Below are 17,816 nucleotides of genomic sequence, written 5' to 3'. Positions count from 1 at the left end.
CTTCTCCCTCTGCCTGTGTCTCTGCCTCTCTCTCTATCTCTCTCTCTGTGACTATCCTAAGTAAATAAAAATTAAAAATATATATATATTTTTTACTTATTTATTTTAGAGGAGAGAAAGAGAACAAGGGGACGGGGAGAGCACAGGGGGATGGAGGAGGAAAGAACCTCAAACACAGTCTATGCTGGGCAGAGCCAGATGCAGGGCTTGATCCAGGACCTTCAGATCATGTACCTGAGCTGAAACCAAGAGTCAGGCGCTCAACAGACTGAGCCACTCAGCGCCCCAACAATAAAGCTTTTAAAACACTGACTAAAATAAAAATCTGTAAGTCTTCATAGACATTGACAAACACACAAAAAAGCAAATAAGAAGAGAAAGGTCTTCCTTACAGTAAAAATCCAACTAATAAATGCAAAAAGAGTAACTGGATTAGAAAAAAATCACCATTTGGCAATCACCAAAGGATGTTAAACTAGTTAACAATAGCTAGTTATGATGTTAAAAAAATCATCAGTGGGAAAAAGAAAATCATCAGTGGATGTTAAAACTAGCGGGTGAAAATCTGAGATTAACCAGGTATTTATTCATTCATTCATTTATTTATTAAGATTTTATGTATTTATTCATGAGAGGCACAGAGAGAGAGGCACAGGCTCAGGCATAGGGAGAAGCAGGCTCCATGCAGAGGGACTCGATTCCAGGACCCCGCCCCGAGCCGAAGGCAGAGGCACAACTGCTGAGCCACCCAGGCGTCCCTAACCAGATATTTAAATAGTTTCCAGTATGTCCCCACAATAATAACTGGTATATTTCAAATTCTGATAGACATCACCATGACCAAATAATCAGAAGTTAACCATACAGTTAATGACATCATTTGCTTCCCGACATGCTATATGAAGAACATAGCATCACTTCTGTGGAATTCTTGTCAAAAAGTGCATAATCTGACTCCAAATATCAGACATAGCATATTAAGAAACCTTCTACAAAATAAGTAATCCTATGTTCTTCAAAAGCATCAATATCATGAGATATAAAGGCTTTACTGTTCCAATTAAAGGACCTTATATAAAACTGGCAAAAGACTGCAACACATAATCTGAGATTTTCTTTTGCCTTCATAAAAAACATTGATGGAGTAACAAAAGTTGAGCAAGATTTGTAGAATCTTGGGGCACCTGGCTGGCTCAGTTCGTAGAGCATGTGACTCAATCTTGGAGATGGAAGTTCCAGCCCCATACTGGATGTAGATATTACTTAAAAAGATCTAAATAAATAGCGAAACCTCCATCTTAAAAAAAAAGATTTGTAGAATCTTACTAAAAATTACATAATAATAATCATACAATGTTAATTTCCTGATTTTGATCATTATATTGTGGTTATGTAGCATAAAGTCCTTGCTTTTTAGGAAATATATACTGAAATATTTAAGGATAATGGAATATCAAGTCTGCAACTCATTTTCAAACAGTTCTGGGGAAAATATATATTTGTTATTTATATATATACACACATCACACAGTAAATCTTACCACTTACAAAATACTTTCACATATATTATTTTTATCCTGACAAAAATCATGGATTAGGTATAGAAAAGTCCTTTTTATCAGAGAATAAATATGCCTCCTATACCCTAAACCTTTCTCAAGAATTAGCCCTTCTTTCCATCCCTATCATTAAGCCCTAGTTCATCATTTCTTTCCTCAACTACTTTTCTAACTGGTCTTCCTACCCTCGTACTCCACATCTCTACCAGGGTGGTCAAAAAAGAAAGAAAAAAAAAATCTGATGTTGCTATTCTGCTGCTCTGAAATTTTCAAGAGCATCCTACTGAAGTTAAAATCCTAAACAGGGCATCAAAGATCATTCCTGATAAAATCTTTCAAAAAGAGGACGGAAGAGGAGGAGAATAAAGACCCATTTATTTAAGAGAGAGAGCGAGAGATCAGGAGCAGGGGGAAAGAGAGAAGCAGGCTCCCCACTGAGCAGGGAACGCGATGTGGGGCTCCATCCCAGGACCCTAGGATCATGACCTGAGCAAAAGACAGATGTTTAACCAACTGAGCCACCCAGGTGCCCCATGACAGATCTTGAAGTATCTCCAAACTCTTCCAAACACAAAGATACACACACTTCAAGAATATACTACAATATTATCCTTTAGTGATTTTACTAGGGCCTCTCACCAAAGTACTAATTTGAAATCTACTTTAATCTACTACGGGAAGATGAGTTCCATCTCTTGATATTTATATTCGTTTCTCTCATATACAGGAAGATGTATTGCACTTCATAGACACAAGTTCAAGTCCCTCGCCATCCATTACTGACTCACAGGGTATTGGCCAAATGCTTAAGACTCAAGGGTCTTCATTGAAAAGAAATTACAATAACAATGCCACATCTGTCTTTAAGTAGGTACTAAAGCCAGTAACTTCAAGATCCATATCCAATAATTAATATTACCAAAACAATTGCCAACTTCAAACAATACCACCTTAAATTACGTATGGAGCTTTAGGTCACGGAACACTTATATTACTTCACTTAATCCTAAGAACCCTCAGGTACTCTCCCCCTAAGGTACCTTGAATCTCCCTGAGGTACAAATACATTCATTTTAATGACACGGAATCCAGGGCTCCAGGAAAGGTAAAATGATTTGCCTAGTGTCACAAAGCCTTACGAAGTAAACCCCAGATTCTGACTCCTGTTTTTTTCGCATTCGTGTACCACAGCCTTCCAGGATCACAAAAGCATTTCCTTAGAATAAAACACGAATATTAAGTGACAAGACAGGCTGACTAGTTATAGTCACTGTCTCTAGCTACCACAAGGCACTGACATTACTCCAAAACAAGCCCCAAAATCTTTATTTTCCTCCAGAATCCCCTACCACACCCCCAGGTCCAGCCACCATCAACTCTCTTGCGGATTAGGACAAAGCCTCCCCACTAGGCTTACAGCTTTCTACTCTACCCACCATCCTCACACAGAAGCCAGATGGATCCTTTAGAAACGTAAACCAAATCACAACACAAAGATTTAAAACCCTCTAATGGCTTCCCAATCCATTCAGAATAAAATTAAAATTTGCCAGCCTTTCTTGAAAATCTCAACATAGAAAATGGAGTTCATTCTGTTCCCTTTTACCAGCAAGCTCTCACATTAGCTTTGGATTTGAAATCTCTTCTGCCTAGAATCCTCTATCCCCAGATTTTCATATGGCCAGCTCTCATCACTGAGATAGATCTAGGTTTAAATACCACCTCCACAGAAAGATTTTCCCTGACCACTCAGTCACATCCACCACATCACCCTGCTTGCTTTATCTGCATGGCTCTTACCACTATCTGGTTTTTTGTTTGTTTGTTTGCTCCTAGATTGCCTCTCCATATAGGAATGCAAATACAGGGATCCCTGGGTGGCGCAGCGGTTTGGCGCCTGCCTTTGGCCCGGGGCGCGATCCTGGAGACCCGGGATCGAATCCCACGTCGGGCTCCCGGTGCATGGAGCCTGCTTCTCTCTCTGCCTGTGTCTCCGCCTCTCTCTCTCTCTCTGTGACTATCATAAATAAATAAATAAATAAATAAATAAATAAATAAATAAATAAATAAATAAATAAATAAATAAATAAATAAATAAATTAAAAAAAAAAAGGAATGCAAATACAAGTAATTTGCCTTGTCCACCTGGATACCACAATATCCAGTAGAATTGCTTTTGGAAGAGTGATTTTCAGGTTGTCACTAAATGTTTTAATTTCAGTAGCCTCTGTAACAGTGTTTTATATTATCTACTTTTTGAAAATCCTAAACTTCAGAGCACACAGTAGGTGCCCAATAATTAACCTGCTAGATGAATTTCTATAAAAAAAAATGCCTTCAAATTCTCAACTTAATAAATATCCCACACACACACACATATTCCAGCACACACACACACAGAGACAGAGTAAGAAGACAAAATTCTTCTGTCTTCCTATCTGTGAAGATGGTCCATTCTAAAGAGGACCACTCTACCTTTCTAATTCCCAGCCACAATACTAGCTCTGGGATAAGTGAGGCAGGGGGGACTCTATAGGAGTGCCTTTCCAATCTCATCCACATGCTTTAGTTATCCTAAAGCTGCTGGTACCGAAACAGGACATGTCATTTTCACATCTCCATGCCTTCACACACAGGTTTGCTTCTGCACAGGATGCTTGCCCATTTCCACCCTCCATTTTTACCCGCTTTCAGAAACCTACTTACTTCTGTGAGGACCAGCTTAAATGTCCCCATCTCTCTAAAGCCCTTCCTGACACAAACCTAACCTTATGCTAACGTTTCATAGTTTTGTGAATTATGGTTTCCAATGATTGCCTGTGAAAAATTCACCTTTATGTGTCTATAAACAATGTCTGCTCTCCAACAGTCACTTACTCATCATTTAGGCAATAAAAAGCAATGAAATATTCCACTGGTATTCAAAGGGTAGAATTTCAAAAAAAATATTAGTCAAAATTAGTTCTGCAAATTAATATAGCTCCCGTTTGAAAACAAACTTTAGCTTCACTAAATACCAAAAAATGAATTTTTATAATAAAAATTTGTAATAACTTATTACCCCAACTAAAAAAAGCTAGGGATTTAAAACTTTTTGTTAAAAATCACAAAAATAAAAAATAAAATAAATAAATAAATAAAAATCACAGAAATGATGTCCTCCCTTCAGAATTCCAATCAAAGTGATAACAGAGTTACCATATAACCCAGCACTTCCACTGCCAGGTATATACTCAAGAGAAATGAAAACCTTTGTCCACCCGAATACTTGTACAGGTATTCATAGCAGCATACTTCATAACAGCCCAAAAGTAGAAACCTAAATGTCCATCAATCAATGAATGGATAAACATAAACAAAATGGGCTATATCCATACACTATTAATTATTCAGCCATTTAAAAAAAAAGCACTGATACATGTTACAACATGAATAAGCCTTCAAAACATTATGCTAAGTGAACGGAGTCAGACACAAAAGGTGTCATATTATAGGATTCCACTTATAAGAAATGTACAGAATAGGGACACCTGGGTGGCTCAGCAGTTGAGCATCTGCCTTCTGCTCGGGGCATGATCCCAGGGTCCGGGATCAGGTCCCGCATTGGGCTCCTTGCAGGGAGCCTGTTTCTCGCTCTGCCTATGTCTCTGCCTCTCACTCTCTGTATCTCTCGTGGATAAAATCTTTAGGGGATCCCTGGGTGGCTCAGCGGTTTAGCGCCTGCCTTCAGCCCAGGATGTGATCCTGGGGTCCCGGGATCGAGTCCCACATCAGGCTCCCTGTATGGAGCCTGCTTCTCCTTCTGCCTGTGTCTCTGCCTCTCTGTGTGTGTCTCTTGAAGAAATAAATAAAATCTTTTTCAAATAGATAAATAAAATATTTTTTTAAAAAAAGGTACAGAATAAGCAAAACCATAGAGACAGATTAGTGGTTCCCAGGAACTGGGGCTAAGCGGTACAGTTTTTGGGGTGATGACATGTTCTGCATAGTGGTGATGGCTACACAACTTTGTGAATACACTAAGAACCAATGAATTATATACTTCTTCAAAAGGGTGAATTTTGGAGCACCTGGGTGGCTGTCAGTTAAGCGTCTGCCCCCCACGTGGGGCTCCCTGCTCAGCTGAGAACCTGCTTCTTCTTCTCCCTCTGCCCACCCCCCTGCTCCTGCACCCTCTTTCAAATAATAAAATCTTTTTAAAGGGGGGGGGGTGAACTTCATAGTATATGAAATAAACTTCAATGAAGCCATTACTTTAAAATTTAAAAAAAAATGAAAAGATACACAACAAGCTTTATGCATTCAAATATTTTCTTATTTATGTGAATTCAAGCCACATAAAATTCTGACTTACCAAATGGTGAAAAACCAAAATTACACTGTGTTGGTTAGGGAGAGAGTGGGACAGCCTGCTCTAAATATAGGAATTATAAAAATAAGGAAATTCGTTTTTTCACTACTGAAAAGTTAAATTCACTAGGCAGCTGAAAAATTATCAACTTTATATTCAATTTACCTGACTAACATCCATTTAAAAACTCAAATTGATGGTTCTTGTCAAAAATGTCATCTTAACCAAAATAACACCCTTCCAGAAAGCAAAGAATGCTTACTAATCCAGATTTCTTAAATAGTAATAATCCCGGTATCAACTCCATGGAAGTGCCTTTTACGGATGCCAACAGCCTAAGTAAAAATGCCTAATAATATTTAGAAAGTTCAGTAATAAACTAATTTTGTCTTTGATTATGCTAAAAAGGTTTCTGCTGCTTAAAAGAGTTTTTATGTAAACTACTTTCTAAAAAAAGTCAATTACAAGGAAAAATATTCTGATGAACTGAAAAGAGGTCAAGTTTCCACATATGTGCAATGGATAAATCAAGATTGTTTACTGCTAAGAGACTATGTATCCATAAAATACCAAGCCTCCTACTCACACACACAACAGAAACATATACACCTATTTTCCTGCTACATCAGCACCCACCTATGTACTATATAATTACACATATTATCTTTGGTATACAAAAATACTATGGACTGGCTTGTGTTTTCTTCCAACAGCGTTGACAGGTAGCAGTGAATCACACATTGTCCTGTGTCTCATCTGCCTCATGATCAATGACACATGCTGCCAACATCTGAGGTTAAGGATGCAAACTGAGACTACAGATTATTTTCTCCTTCTCATGATGCTAAATGTTACCTGTATACAAATATGGAATGACCTCCGTTAGTGTCACTGGTGCCAAACTCAAACCGAACTGCACGAGACTCAAATCTGAAGTAAACCACACAACTACAGTACTTCTGTTTATTTGAATACATGATCATTACCAAATTGTTGAGCACACTCTACAGGAAGAAAACCACACTAATAATAGAAATAAACATACCAACCAAGAAAAAAAAAATTTTTTTAAGGGACAGACATAACTTCACGTATTTTATCTCATATGTCCTCAAAATTCCAGAAACCCCACTACTTAAAAGACTACAAAGAGCATATCCTAGAACACTTCTATGACCAAAAATACTTTGTCAGAGTATGCATCCATTCAGATTTCAGTGCTGAATATACAGTCTTCACGGAAAAAGAATTCATACCTATTTCTCAGAGGTCTTAAAATCTAATTCGGAACCAGAATAAAAACATAAAAAGATATATTGAAATCCAGGATAGCATATGCTAAGAAAAAAAAAAAAAAGGAGAGTTCCACATGCACACACACAAAAAGGAGTGAATAGATCCCTTGAGGTTGAAATAGCCAGAAAGGCTTTTCAAGAGACAGGACTCAACCTGGCCGCAAAGAGAGTATCCATGAATACAGCGGAAGAGGGTTTCAAACAGAAAGAAAGGCCAAAGGAGGGACTTCACAGCAGCAACAAACAAGTTAGTTTGGCTAGAGGGAAGAATCCACAAAAGAGGAGAAATAAGAGTTAAGCGTGAAGTGGATCAGGTCCAGGTTACAAAGAAACCTGAACACCACACCAAGAAGCTTAAACCTTACTTTGCATGTAAGTGCTCTGGAAGTTTTTAGGTTGTGATGTGACGAGAGCAGAGTGTTAAAATGTTCAAGATATTATTTACCCACAGTATCAGCAAGCATAAATATTCCAAATGAAACAGGTCATCACAGAGAAAGTATGTTCAAAGCCCGGGCATAAGTTTATTACTAGAAGAGGAGGGAGGCAGCAGCGATGCTCAAATAATAAAATTTAAACCAAGTTAAATAAAAACTTAAGTGCTGTACTTTTCCAACTCCCATTTATTTAAAGTTCCCACTTATTATAAAAGCAATATAAGTGGAAAGCACATCGAACAACCCTCACTATATCAGTGACACACAGAAGGCCATTTGCCTCAAATATTGTACAACTGGATGGTGGGCTCCAGAACTGTGTTAGCCCTCAGCCCTTAAAAATGTGATAAGCCATAACCCTTATCTGCGTAAAGGCAGGTTGAGGCCATAAGTTGAAAACACACTACCGAGTTCATCACACTAACCCAAGCACGTTTCAAAAGTAAACAAAAGAGCGTCTTAATGCTCTCAAGCATTAATAAAAGGTGCTGAAACATCAACAGAAATAAAAATCCCTCGTGACATTCAACTATCCTCCCCAGAGATTAAAATGAGTCGGTACTGTCCTCTCAGTTTCCCTGATAGCCCAGTAAGACCAATGCTATGAAATCTCCGCATAAGTGAATGCATCATCTTAAAAAAAAAAAAAAAAAAATCAAGAGACAGCAGGGTTCTAAATTTCTTTAGCATTCCCTCATTCAATTAATAATAACCCCCAGAATGGATTCAGCTTTGTTTTGCACGGATGTAGTTTCTGTGGCTTTTCCAAGGCCCTTGGCACAAACCAAGATCAAAATTCTTCACGGTTTCCCCTGGCGTAGGGTTTGTACACTGAGTCATCCACGTTTGATCAAGACGGGGGGGGGGGGGGAGTACCCTTGAGGCAGCACAAGTGATAATAAAGTCCAACTTAAAAAAAAAAAAAAAAGAGAGAGACCACGGAGAGAGCAGCGCGGCTCCTTACGGAAGCTCTCCGAGACTTTAGGGTTTCTCAAGCGTATCCCCAAAGCGCTGCTCCTGCAGGTTCGGTTTCCTGACAGCACCACGGATCGCACCAACACCGGGCCCAGAGGACGGCGCTTCACCTGCCTGGTCTGGGGGAATTGGCGGGGGGGGGGGGGGAAGAGCCTCGATCCGCGGAAACTCAAAAAATCTGCAGCCAGAGAGTCTCAAAACACCAGTTTTGTGGCTGAGATAATGGGCCGCTTCGAAGTTCCCAGGCTGAACACCCAGGCTGCCGGTCCCTAGAGCCTGACGCAGGGTTCCTTACAGTCCTTTTGTCTGTTCAAACGAGCCTCGGCAAGCGGCGGCGGCGGCGGCGGCCGAGATCCTCGCCCTGGGCCCCGGTTACCGCGAGCCCCGCGGGCCGACGTCCCTCGGCCGGGCTGCAGCTCCTCCTCCGCGGCCCGGCCCCGTCGCCCCGCACCTCTGTTTTCGGAGACTCGGCACCTCGGGGGGGGGGGGGGGGCGGGAAGCGGCCGAAGGGCCGCAATACAAGTTTGGAGGCCAGCAGCAACTCGCGGGGATGGAACAAGTATTGGGGCCTACTGCAGAGCAGGAGCGAAGGGGGGAAGCCCCGCTCCCCGCTCCCCGCTCCCCTGCCCGTGGGTGGCAGGGAACCAAGTCGGGGGGCGGAGGGGGGCGGCGGGGAGGGCGCGGAGGGCGGGGAGGGGGAATCTGGCGGAAGAGAGGTAGCCGCGGCGGATCGATGGCCGGTAAACAAGCGCGGCGGCGGCGGCCGCCTCCCCCCTCCCCCTCCCCCTGCCTCTGCCCCTGCCCCTGCCCGGGCCGTCCCCGCACCCGGGAAGCCCAAGATGGGAGCGCGGCGGCGGCCGAGCGGCCTCCCTCCCCCCGCCCGCGACGCCGCCCGGGGGAGCAAGGGGGCCGCGAGGGGCCTGCAGGGGGGCGCCTCCCGGGGCCCGGTTACCTGGCGGCCGCGGCTCCGGCTCCGGCTCCGGCTCCTGCTCCCCGTCCGGTGCTCAGCGCCCGGCGGCGGCGGCGGCGGCGGCGGCGGCGGCGGCGGCGGCGGCGGCGGCGACTCCCCGAGCAGCCCGCGGCGACTCCCCGAGCCCGGCCCCTCTCCGCCTCCCTCCGCGCCGCCTCCGCCCTCTCCCCTCAGTCAGGACATGGTCTCCGCGGGCCCGCGCGCGGCTCCCGGCTCCCGGCTCCCGGGGGCAGGAGGGTGGAGAGCAGGCGCGGAGGCGCGGGGCGCTCCGGGGGGACGCGGCGGGCGAGCGGCGGGGGGCGGCCTCGGGCGCTGCGGCTCCTAATGGCGTCGGCGAGGGGCCCCGGAGCCAAATAAACCCCGCGGCGAGCAGCACAACGTCAAGGCCGGACCCCGCCGCTCGCCGCCCCGTCATTGGCCCGGAGGCCGCCAGCGGCGCAGCCAATGGGCGGCCGCCTCTTTCCGGGCGCAGGAGGCGGGCCGCGGGGGGGTGACGTCATGCCGGCGCCCGGCCCCGATTGTGAGGCTGCGGCGGGCCCTGGGCGGCGTGCGGGGCACGCTGGGAGGCGGCGGGGCGGCGTGACGTAACGCGCGGCGCGGGGGGGTGGGGGGGCGGGGACGCAGGCGACGTGCCCGGGGCGGCCCCTCCGCTGACCCAGTCGCGATGCCCCGACGGTGCCACCTGTTCGCCCGACTCCCGAGCCACCCCTGGGGGCCGGGTCTCCCGACTCTCGCTCCAAGACCCAATATTAAGAGTTTTTATTGGACTCTTTTTTTTTTTTTTTTTTTACAACGTCTGTTGTTTGCATAAGCGCTGCCCGCGAGGCGCCTGCCCCTAGCTACGTGTGGACGCGGGTGTTGGTGCGTACAGTGCTCGCGCGCACATCGGCGAGGTGAAGCCGCGGAGCCTCTGCCATCTCACAAGAAGCCTCAGCCCGGGAGACTGCTCCCCGCTCCCCCCTACCCCCTGCTGGCTCCCCCAGGGCCGCCTGCTCCGCAGCACGGAGAGGATCACCTGCTCTGTAAATCGGAAATGTAACGGCAGAGGATACGCCACAGCCCTTGGGAGAAGCCCTGCCGGGAGAATCCCCAGAGCCCAAGGCTTACACGGGATACGTGATGGGGCGATGCGTTTTGGATGTTTCTTATTTGACTTTAAATATAGCCAAAGAGGAATGAATGAATGAATGAATGAATGAATGAATGAATGAATGAATCCAAAGAGGAATGAATGAATGAATGAATCCAAAGAGGAATGAATGAATGAATCCAAAGAGGAATGAATGAATGAATGAATACATAGGTAGATAGATAGATAGATAGATAGATAGATAAAGCCAAAGAGGGAAAAATGAGAATGATATCATGGGTTTTACTAAAAGAAGTCTCCCAGTTTCAGAAGAAAGAAAGAAAGAAAGAAAGAAAGAAAGAAAGAAAGAAAGAAAGAAAGAAAGAAAGAAAGAAAGAAAGAAAGAAAGAAAGAAAGAAGAAAAAGAAAGAAAGAAAAGAAAGAAAGAAAGAAAGAAAGAAAAGAAAGAAAGAAAGAAAGAAAGAAAGAAAGAAAGAAAGAAAGAAAGAAAGAAAGAAAGAAAGAAGAAAAAAGAAAAGAAAGCCAAAGAGGGATCCCGGAGTGGCTCAGCGGTTGAGCACCTGCCTTCAGCCCGGGGCCTGATCCTAGAGACCCAGGATCGAGTCCCGCATCGGGCTCCCTGCATGGGGCCTGCTGCTCCCTCGGCCTGTGTCTCTGCCTCTCTCTGTGTGTCTCTCATGAATAAATAAATAATATCTTTCAAAAACACATACATACAGCCAAAGAGCTAAGCCGTTTTAGCCTTTTGCTAAAAAGCCCACGAATTTTCACATTTTTCCAGCTGGGGAGCTTTGTTTTTCTTAGTGGAACTTCGCTTCGAGTTCTTCCTACTTCGAGACTGCATTTCAAGAATTTGAAAGACCTTAAAGTGCAGCAGCAACTCGTTAAAAGGTGTAGACCTCTTTGTTACCTGTTGAAGAACCATATATCACTGTCAAAGGGCGTCAGCAGTTGTATTGGACACCTCAGCGTCAATAGGAAGAATTACTGAGGGTTTAATTGGATTTTTGAAACTGGGAGACTTCTTTTAGTAAAACTGTCCATGATATTATTCTCATAAAAAGCTAAGGGTAGGGGATCCCTGGGTGGCTCAGCAGTTTGGTGCCTGCCTTTGGCCCAGGGCGCGATCCTGGAGTCCCGGAATCGAGTCCCGTGTCTGGCTCCCGGCATGGAGCCTGCTTCTCCCTCTGCCTGTGTCTCTGCCTCTGTCTCTCTGTCTATCATGAATAAATAAATAAAATCGTAAAAAAAAAAAAAAAAAAAGCTAAGGGTATGTGTGTGTAGCCTTACTATGGCCACTTAAGAAGAAGAACCTTGTAGAGCTACCTCTCACCAAAGACCTTTCATGATGTTGGGACATTTTGTCCTCACAGTGACAGAGATTTTCAACAATCCCCATCTTCCCAGAATATTACTTGGTCAAAGACTTGTCAATAAATTGAGTTTAATCGGCAACAGTCATTTGCCTACAAAACTTAACATGTAATTAACACGGCTGTAGCTTAAACACCATATTAGTAAATAAGAACAAATGGTCCAACCAATATTTCACTTTGAAAATGTTTTAAGAGCTTCTGAGTTCCTCCAGCTTCCCCTTCCTGCACCTCAGTTGGCAAACCACCTCACCTACGAGTCAACAAGAACGCAGAACTCGGTGTTTTTGTTTAGTTTGAGTTGTAGTTGATTTTGTTAAGAGAAGGGGGTATTGTCGGGCTAAGGCTTATGAAGTCTTCACTCGAGTTAGCAAACGTAAAGCAAGCATCCTGTGCCAAGGAACGAGAAGTACACAAAGATGAGTGAGACATATTCTGTGTTTGAGGGACTACAGCATAGGAAAGGGAGTGAGATAAAAATAACCATAATTATAATAGGAGGTGGAATGTGCTAAGTACATTCAAATGAAAATTACCTTGTAATTGAGAGGAAGAGCAAATCCAAAAATGATTCTATGTTAAAGCTGGGGGGGGGGAAGTATGCACTGTTTAAAAAATTAAGTTCTTTTTCTTAGAACTCTTGTATTAAAGTGTAGGGACAGTGTAATTTTGTTGTTTTGGCTTTTATCTTGGGTGTTTCCCAAATAACCCATAGAAAATAAAATTTCCATTTTACTTCTTGTGAAGGTCTTGAACGCCAAATTACGCATCTGAGCTTAATTCCTTTACTAGTTCAAAGCCATGGAAAGGTTTTGAGCAGAAAAGTGCCGGTACTGGAGCTATATAACCTGGAATGTCTGTGGGACAAACAAGGGTAGAAACAGGGACAGAGAAACCAATTAAGAGACGAGAACCCCAAACCAGAGTAGCTGTTGGAATGGAAAGGAGGGACAGATATGAAGTAAGGTGGCAGGAGAAGGGTCAGGGGTCAGGGTTTGCCAGTGTCTGAATCTGAAGTAGAAGAATCAAAAGTCTGAGAACTCTGATAGTGAGGTGATTAACAGTGTGAAACACGGGAGAGGAACTAGGTAAGAGGTGATCAGGTTTGTCCAGATCCTGGGCTCAGGAGGAAATATGCAGCAAGCAGGGGAAATGCTGGTCTGAAATGTGATAGGCTGGAGCTGGAGATAAGCATCGGGGACTTATCTATGTAGAAGTTACCACTAAAGTCAGGGGAGTAGGAAACAAGAACTCTGAAGGAAAAGAAAAGACTGGTTGGAAAGACATAAAAAAATAAATAAATAAAAGAAGTGCTCTGAAAGCCAGAGCAGCAGTAAGGCTTGAGAACATGGTAATAAACAATGTCTGGTTCTAGAGACTTCAGAATTAGAACAGAGGAAAAGTCACTGGGCTTGGCAAACAAGAGGCTTAGTGACCTTCTAGAGAACCATTCGCAGTGGGATGATGGAGAAAGAAGCCAGATTTCAAAAGCTGAAGGCATATGTGGGCATTGAAGCGGCGATTATAGTAGACTACCAACCAGTCCAAAATGTTTGCCAATGAAAAGAAGGCAGGTGGTATAATAATACACAGGGAGTAACGGGAATAAGGGAAAGATTTTGTTTTCTTTTGCATATTTTTTTCAAGAACGAGCGCCTCTAAAAAAAAAAAAAAAAAATGAGCGCCTCTGTGCACTTTTCCAAACAGGAGAGAAGGTGAAGAAGGAAAAAAGTGATTCACATCTCACAGGGAGGTAACCCAGATCACAGCGCTTTGTCTTGGAAGACAGAAGGGCCTCTTCTTTCTCAGAAACAAAAGGAAAGGAAGATGTGGAAAAATAGAGGTGCTGGGGGATTCTGATCGGAGAGCGGTGATAGAGCAGACTCCACACACTTTGTCCCCTCGTGGGCAGCAGGCATGCGGTCACCTGCTCAGGACTGGGCTGGGAAGCTGGAAGAGAACAGGGGATGTCGGGACAAAAGTTGGGAGGAAGTGGACCGACAAGAATGGAGAAAGGAGAGAGACAAGGAACCAGTTACTCCAGCAAGGTTGAGAAGCCCAGAGTCAGGCCCAGAACAGGGAGGTCAGACTACCGAGGCTACTTAGGAGAGATGACATTTCCAAATAGGGAAAATGAAAGGCGCTTTGCTGAAGGAAAGGAAAACAGGTGCAGCCCGCTTAGTGTCCGTTGGGGATGTATGCTTCTATGAACCAAGATTTATAAAATTGGTGAGCTTCCCTCAAAAGAAATGCTAGAGAGTTTGATTGTTACCAGAATGAGTTCTCAGCCACGCTGCAGAAAATGACAGTTGCATAAACTGCAAAGTATCTTCCCCTTACTGTATAGGATCAACATGATTCCTCAGTTAAAGAAAAAAAAAATCTCTTTACAGTAGAAAATGCAATATAATAGTGCTGCCTGATACATTCTTATGCAATAAATGACACTGTTTTGTGGAATACAGGATTATAGGATTATCCTGTGACCGTCTTGGACACCAGCCACAAACCTGCCTGAGAAATCTCTCATGAAAGGGCTAAGTATGTGTGTAAGGCATCGAACAGATTACTGCTCATTTGATTTAAGCAAATCCTGACCCTGCTGGAAGTAGTCTCATCTCCATGGGTAAGAATTTATGCTCATAGAAACAACTTCACCCTACATCTACATAAAGAAATTTTCAAAAACCTTCAACTAGGCATCCTTGTAAGTTGGACTTACTGAGTTACGAGAGAATTGATGTTTTACTGAGTCTTCTTAAGAAGTCTGGAGGCATCAAGTATCTGAAAGGACTTCCCTTGTGTTATTTTCTGGACCTAGAAAAGTTTTGTAAGAGGCAACAATGTGAGGGTGGAAAGAATGTGAACTTTGGAGTCAAACAGACCAGAGTTAAATTCTGCTTGGCTGCATAGCAACCCTGAGTCCCCATTTCCTCATCTGAGGAATCCAGGGCTGCTCCGGAAGTTAATCAGAGAGTCAATGAGATTAGAGGCAAAAAGTCCTAGCAATAATCATAAGTATTGGACAAATGTCGATTTCCCCGCTTGGTGTTTCACTTAATTCACATAACATTTATCAAGGAATCATGCCATATCAGGCACTGTGCTGTGTGCTGGTCTCTGGACCAAGGGACTAACAGTCAGGGGTGGTGGGGAGTAGTTCTTCACCTGGGATCCCCATACCCTATAGGGGTCTGTGACTGCAGGTGGGAAGAAAAGACATCTTCATTTCCACTAATGTTTAACGGAAATGAAGAAGCTAAACAAATCATCAATATAAATCAATAAACCACAGTAATATTAACAAACCTGTGGCATTGGCACCAGCAGAAGTCACGGATTTCTTAGGACACATTACAGTTGCAGATATTTCAAAATATGGTTTATTTCTATCACAACTGTGAAACCGTGGTAACCATTAGGCCCGCCACTAGCTTCTTATTTAAAGTGTTATTTTAAAAGCGCTTAATATTACAGGGATTTTTTTTGACACTTGATAACAAGAAAACCTATTAAATTGCAATAGAGTTCCTCATTTATGCATTTAAGAAATTATTCTGAAATGGACATGACAGTAAAAAAAAAAAAGAAAAAGGTTGAGACCTGCATTTAATTGGAAAGTACAAATGCATAGGAAAGGCTGTGTTTTGCGCTTAAATATGATTAGCTCGGCAAGGAGGGAAGAGGAGGCAGGACACAGTGGGGAAGATGAGTAACGTAATGGGTCCCATTAAGGAAACTAAGAAAAAGTGAAGGGATACTTGGGTGGCTCAGCGGTTAAGCGTCTGCCTTTGGCTCAGGGCGTGATCTGGGGATCCGGGATCCAGTCCCACATCGGGCTCCCTGCATGGAGCCTGCTTCTCTCTCTGCCTGTGTCTCTGCCTCTCTGTGCGTGTATGTGTCTCTCATGAATAAATAAATAAAATCTCTAAAAAATATTTAAAAATTAAAAAAAGAAAAAGTGAAAAGAAGAACTGATATCTGGTCAATCTCAAATGTGCTTTAATTCTCATCCCTCCTGAAGTATTTTTATCCAGTTTGTAGTTTTTATAAGCAAACTTCTTCCCATTCCAGTGCTGACAAGTTGACACCTCCACCACCACCCCTGACACACACACGCACAGTGGAAATAAACATACTGATCTAGGATCTAATACTTTCTTACATATCTTATTATATAATGCTCATGGAATTGAAAATATTTTGCCACTTTGCCAAACACTAAAGTGATAAATTATCTAAAAAGTTAGGAATGGCACAATATTTTTCATTCCTCTCCTTCCAATCATCTCAGAGACCACAGTCTAAAAATATTTCAAAACATTTGAAAGCATTCATGATGTCATTCAAGTATTTCTTAAATGAATAGGAATGATTCAAGCAAATGGTCTTGTTGGCTTCAAAAACAATATGTAAATTCAAACTGTGGACCAAAGAGAAAAATTTGTATTGCAGCTTCATGGCTAGGAAGAAACCATGGAGTTCATAATATTTGGTTATCTTCAATGTAGAAGATTCATAGTAGCTATACATTTACAATATACAAATTACAAGCTAAAAAGGGGTCAGTCAGACAGAAATGAAGTTTCTTGGACTAATACAGAAATTACTCAGTTGTTCACATAAGTTGTAAAACATGAATCTCTAAGAGAATCACAGGCTAGTGTTAGTACACTACCTGGAGCTTTAATGGCTTTCATGATGAATAGAAAGTATCATCTCTGTACACTAGATATTTTGACTGTGGGAGGCACCTGGCTGGAGCATGAGACCCTTGATCTCAGGGTCGTGAGTTTGAGCCCCACATTGGGTATAGAGCTTACTTAATAAATATGTAGAGGTATTTTGACTGATTCACTGTTAAATCCTGAGTACTGAGAATGATGCTTAGCACATATAGGTGCTCAAGAAATATTTACTGAATGAATTAAATTGGCTTTCTTGCTTTTATACTTCAGGATATTTTCAACAATCATTATTCTAGTTCCAAAACCCAATGCATTGAAAATTTGTTCAAGAACTCAGAATAGTTTGGTATTTCCTTTTGATTTTTTTTTTTTGGTTTGTAATTTATATATCTTATGCAGTATCTTGTGCAAAAATTTAAATGTCAAGCCTTATAAGTGAATGCAGATGAAAATTATATCTAACACATTCACTTTTACATTTAGCAATCTTAAAAAAAAAACCAAGATGTATTTTATGAAATTTGTCAAGGGTGTAGTGAGCTTCAGAAGATCCATGGATGCCTTAAAATTGTATAAGAAAATCTGCTGGATGGTTTATGCAGTTCTGGAGGGAGGGTCTATAGCTTTTGTCAATTCTCCAAAGGCATTCATGACCCAAAAAAGGCTAAAAATCATTGATTTAGGCTATATTTTATCATTTTTTAGACAACAACAATAATTTGTATCTTTAGGATATTTAAATTTTCTTTATTTTAAATATTTATTTATTTTAGAGAGAGAGAGAGAGAGAGCACATGCAAGCAAGAGGAGGGGCAGAGGGAGAGAGAAAAAGAGTCTCCAGCAGACTCCCCACTGAGCGCAGAGCCTGACACTGGACTCCATCTCACAACCCTGAGATCATGACCTGAGCCGAAATCAAGAATGAGATGCTCAACCAACTGAGCCACCCAAGGACCCCTAGGATATTTAAATTTTTTTTTCAAAGCACTTTACCATCCATTACCCCATACTATCCTCATCAGTTTTGTCAGGTAGGTGTTAACTCCAGTGATTGAATGGAAAGTCAAGGGACAGAGAG

At 42.8% G+C, this 17,816-nt stretch overlaps 1 protein-coding gene across 3 annotated transcripts in view; it reads right to left on the bottom strand.

Moving 5' to 3' along the window:
- Positions 1–9,688, bottom strand: part of ZRANB1 (zinc finger RANBP2-type containing 1) — a 59,254-nt gene extending 49,566 nt beyond the window's left edge. The window contains exon 1 of one of the 3 annotated variants that reach the window (XM_055345858.1): positions 9,570–9,688. The gene's annotated coding sequence lies outside the window, so the exon portion shown is untranslated. The remainder of the gene's footprint in view (positions 1–9,569) is intronic. The other 2 variants (XM_055345856.1, XM_055345855.1) reach the window with 2 other exon arrangements.
- Between the last annotated feature and the right edge of the window lie 8,128 nt (positions 9,689–17,816).

This window comes from Nyctereutes procyonoides, unplaced genomic scaffold (genome assembly GCF_905146905.1).
Source record: "Nyctereutes procyonoides isolate TBG_1078 unplaced genomic scaffold, NYPRO_anot_genome, whole genome shotgun sequence".
Lineage (NCBI taxonomy): Eukaryota > Metazoa > Chordata > Mammalia > Carnivora > Canidae > Nyctereutes > Nyctereutes procyonoides.
This window is presented reverse-complemented; position numbering and strand designations above follow the sequence as displayed.